The sequence below is a fragment of the Pteropus vampyrus genome, unplaced genomic scaffold (genome assembly GCF_000151845.1).
Source record: "Pteropus vampyrus isolate Shadow unplaced genomic scaffold, Pvam_2.0 Scaffold12, whole genome shotgun sequence".
In the NCBI taxonomy this organism is placed as follows: domain Eukaryota; kingdom Metazoa; phylum Chordata; class Mammalia; order Chiroptera; family Pteropodidae; genus Pteropus; species Pteropus vampyrus.
In genome coordinates this window covers 12,357,940-12,362,784 of record NW_011888793.1, presented here as the reverse complement: position 1 = coordinate 12,362,784, position 4,845 = coordinate 12,357,940, and the positions used below count along the sequence as shown (strand labels likewise).

General features: G+C 36.2%; 1 pseudogene; it reads left to right on the top strand.

The window, feature by feature from the left end:
• The first annotated feature begins 4,297 nt into the window (after positions 1-4,297).
• Positions 4,298-4,416, top strand: LOC111732862 (annotated as a pseudogene).
• Positions 4,417-4,845: the final 429 nt, after the last annotated feature.

The following is a 4,845-nucleotide window of genomic DNA, read 5'->3' as shown; positions in this document are numbered from 1 at the left end:
CACAGTTTCAATTTTAGAAGATGAAAAGTTCTAGAGATTCGTTGCGCAACCTTGTGAACATATTACTATATATACTACTGTATAACTGTACTGAAATATATGCTTAAAATTCTTAAGATCACAAATTTTGTTATGAGTCTTTTACAATAAATTGATAGATAGATAGATAGATAGATAGATAGATAGATAGATAGATGGATGAAATGAGTGAAATAGCACTTACAAATATATGGAAACTATTGATTTGAAAAAGATTTGAGATTTCCAACCAAATTTTTTGTTCTCCTACTAAAAGGAGCTCAATGTAGTGCTGTTTCTTTCCAAAATTCATCCGTTTCTGGAATACTGTGTGTATAGTTGTTTCTGTGTGTGTGTGTGTGTGTGTGTGTGTGTGTGTTAAATAAAATAAAAACTAGAAATAATATAGACAATGCTTATAGCCTAATTTTTTAGAGCTTTGACTGACATTATTAATACTTATTGTTTTGGTAATTAAAAATTTTTATATATTTACTTACTTCCATAAAGCCTTTTAAGTGTCTTGATATGATAGTGAAAAAAAGGATGCCAACATTTTTTCAATGTAATGAATATATCTTCTGCTTTTCCTTATTAGAAAAATACATTAAATATATTTAACTAGCTTTTTCCCCCTGGTGACTAACCAGATAGTTAAAGAAAGGGTGTATTAGCAAAATAACCCTTTGATCACTATATATTATATCAGCTATCAGGCAAAAAGGAAAGTAAAATGAGATAAAGAAAAGTTGCTAGCTGGTATGAAATTATTAATAGTAAGACACTTCTGGACTTAGAGTTTAAAATAGATTATGTATGAGATTTTGTCATAGTTCAGCTATATCAAATATAAAAAAGAGATGTGTATGTGGATATTTATTTTATTTCATAAACCATGTCTGTATAAAATATATGTCACTGTGTGTAAAAAGATATATACAACTAGAACTGAGGTACTAGATTACATAAGGAAAAAGGTTTTGAGAACCAAAAGATGAAAAAAGATCTAGAGGTTCAGAAAAGAGATATTAGAATTAAAATATTAGGTTTCAAGATACCGAAATGAAGTAGGGCTAGTTCAAAGGATCATTTTATAAGTGATTTCTCTGTAAATGTTGGTAAACTTTTTGTTTAATTACTTCCTATTTATATTTCACTTCAATTATTACTTTTGTATAGAGGTAAAGGAGGTATTTATTCTGAGTAGGCTCTCAGTTTCCATGAGTAAGGGTTAATTCAGCCCCAACTTTGGACCACCAGATGACAACAGCTAGATCCATAGAACATTGAGTGGAACACAGTGAGCCACAGGGAAGAGTAGAGTGCAAAATACCCATATCTCACAAGTTCTTTTGTTTAGTTGTGTTTGGGCCAGACTCTATATTTAAAGTGTTTACTGTGCACTTCTCTCCAGGGTATGTGCAAACAAACAAACAATAAAATGAGCTAAAGTTTCTGGCATCACTAAAAATACATACATATATACATACATACATACATACATACATACATACATACATACATACATACTGAAATTCTCCCATCGTGGTTGGAAAGTAGCCACCACCTTGAGCCCCCAAGTGCTCCAGCATGTCTCCTGAGTCACCCCACACAATGGTAAAGCATCTGAAGGGCTAGCTCCTAACACAGAGGGAGGCCTGCAGTTTCCTGCTCTAGCATTTCAGCCCAAATCCACTTGGACTGGTCTGTATTGGGGGTGACTGCTGCTGAATGAGAGAGAAAGGTCACAGCGCTGAGAAGCAGTGGGTTTTCTGAAAGCTATAATTGCCAAAGGAGAGGAAGTGGAGAACTCACAGGGGCCTGACTGTTTTGGGAATGGTTGAAAGAAGCTCCAAAGGAAGACAGAAATAGGTGAGCATGAGAGACCAGCAATGGTTTGGGGGTTATTTATTATTCATTCCAGAGTGTTGTAAATTTGCACCCAACATTCAGTACAAAGAAAAGCCTCTTTATTGTTTTGCAGCTGATCTTGTCTCCTTCAAAGACCCTACTCTCTGGATAAATTGTGAGAAATTGTTTAATCCACTCTGGTGAACTTGAACCTATCCAATAATGTAAAGAATCAGTGTTTCTCAGGTAACAATTTATTCCAAGATTAAATGATCTCCTTTGGATTTTTTTTCTCCATCTCCTTGTCTTCCTTGCAATGGCACGCGAGTTGAGAGGTGGACAGCTTGCAGTGTCCTTATGGTAGAGGAGTCGGGGAGGGGACCTTGGGGCATGTTGAGAGACCACGTACTGTCCTTCGGCTCTCTTCGTGCTGCTTCAGGCTGGGGGCTCTGCTGGCTTTTCTTCCCAAAATCATCGCGTGGTCTGCTCATGGGAGGCCCTACCTGCGGCCTCGGCGTCTGACACAGCAGAGTCTCTGTGGTTTGGCGGTTCATTCCCTGGCTTAGGTGGTCCCCCATGTAGCCCTTGACCACAGAGTTATTTTTGCCCTGGTGTTAATGACCCACTGTAGCAAGCTTCCCAGACCAACTCTCTGCTACTCTAATATCACCCAAGGGGATGCAGACATTTCTATGTCCTTCTTTCCACACTGCTCAGGGTCACTCAGGAAAGCTAGCTCAGGTTCTCTCTCTGCCTGGCCTCTTGGCAATCCTAGGTTGTTCCAGGGCCCCTTGCTGGGAAGTCTTCTTCCAGGAAACCACATGAGACATGCATCAAGAGCCCTTCTGTGCTTAGCTTCCCTTCTACTCATCTAATATAGCTCCCTCTCCTGGACTCTAGAATACCCTGGAATCAAAGGATAGGCCACCTTCCTCTTGACTTTCTGGGACTTTCCTGATATACAACTGTGAGTAGGTCCTCCAGTCCCAGTCCTTGATATGTTAAGCAATGGGGATGATCTGGAATTAAGTTATTCCTCCTCTCTGCACAGAGTCTAGTTTTAAGGACGAAAGTCTCAACTAAGTAGGTGAAAAAAGTATGGGACTCAAAACCTGTCTACCCCAGCCTCTCCGATGAAAACCTGTCTACCCCAGCCTCTCTGATGATGAAAGTTCTCAACTCCTTCCTTCCTGTGGCAATAAATCCCATTGCCCCATCTCTGAGCTATCTTAAGAAGAGGTTGCTGCCTTTATATCCTCACAACTTTATATCATCTCCATCTATTTACATAATATAGTTAGCTTTCAAATTTTGTTTATTAATGTTCTTGCTGACTTAGCATCAATGACTTCTCTGAGTGTGGTTAGGATATACTTAAAAATAAAGATTGCTTTAGAACTATTTTATATCATCATATGTTTTGATACTGACACATTCTAATCCACCATGCACTTGAAATTATTTTCTCCTGTAGTGCTGAGAGCTCTTTTTCTGGAAGATAATCATGTAAATGTAAAAATGTACACTTTTTCCATATAAACAAAAGACTTCCAAAGAAAGAATAGGAAATATGCCTTCTTCATCTGTCTTTCTTTTCTTTTCCCAGAATGTAGATGATGATTATTTCATGATCTAAGGAAATTATAAAAAATTGGGATCTCTAGCTTAATGAAACTGTGATTCATTTCTTAAAAACATGGTAGCATTAAATATATTATTCTGAAATGGTTATGTGCTATTTTATAATGCTTCTAACAATTAACAGAAGACTATATTTGGTAGAAGCCTTGTATGAATTAAAGTATTTGCTTCTGCAAATAATTGAATTGGAAAGGACAAACATACATACATCAATTAGCATATATTCATATCTATGAGTTATATTATTGTGTTGTTAGAATGGCAATTTCATCTCTTCCTCATATATAATATACAAGTGAACAATAATTTGTAAATAGTAAGATAAGACAATCGACAGAGGTTTTTGTTTCTTTAGATACTAGTTTTGTCATTTCCCTTATTTTCCTTAATTTAAAAAAAGTCTCACTTTCCTTAACATCCACATTCAAAAATAAGATGATTATGTATTATTTTATCACTTAAAATCTTACTAAGATTTAGAAAGCCATGACTCCTAAAAAAAATAATACTCAAAAATTATTTCCTGTATGGCAGAGTGCTTTTAAAGCATTTTTGATTTTTAGTGCCCATAAAATGCTGAGCACCATGAGAACTATATGCTGAAGACATGGTTCTTGCTTTTAGTTTATAATTTACGCCTCTTCCTCCTCCTCCTCCTCCTTCTTCTTGCAAAACGAAACTCGTTTCTTCTATATGATTCTCCTGTTCCTCCCTCTTCACTACTGATAATAGTATATGAACTAAGCATTAAAAATAATTTACGAAGTATAGAAAAGAAAGTAGACTAGTCCACGGCCATGCCACTTTGAACGTGCCCCATCTCATCTGATCTCGGAAGCTAAGCAGGGTTGGGCCTTGTTAGTACTTGGATAGGAGATCACCTAGGAATATCAGGTGCTGTAGGCATTTATAAAGAAAGAAAGAAAGAAGGAAGGAAGGAAGGAAGGAAGGAAGGAAGGAAGGAAGGAAAGAAAGAAAGAAAGAAAGAAAGAAAGAAAGAAAGAAAGAAAGAAAGAAAGAAGACTAGAAATAGGAAGACATGACATTTCATCTTCATTATTTTTAAAGGATCATTAGAACATTAGAATAATTGCACTTGTCAATTGCTTGTTGATGGTGAAGTTTTTTTGTTTGTTTGTTTGTTTTTGGTACCAAAATCATAAGATAAAAACTCCTCTAGGGAATTTAAATCTAGACTACTTGGTCATACCACAAAAACTGCCAAAACTGCACATGTTTTTGTTATGTGGGTATTAAGTATAGTAGAATTTGATTCCCCCAAATTACTTGCATTCCTGCAAATAACAAAAATATTCCCAACAAAGGATGATCATA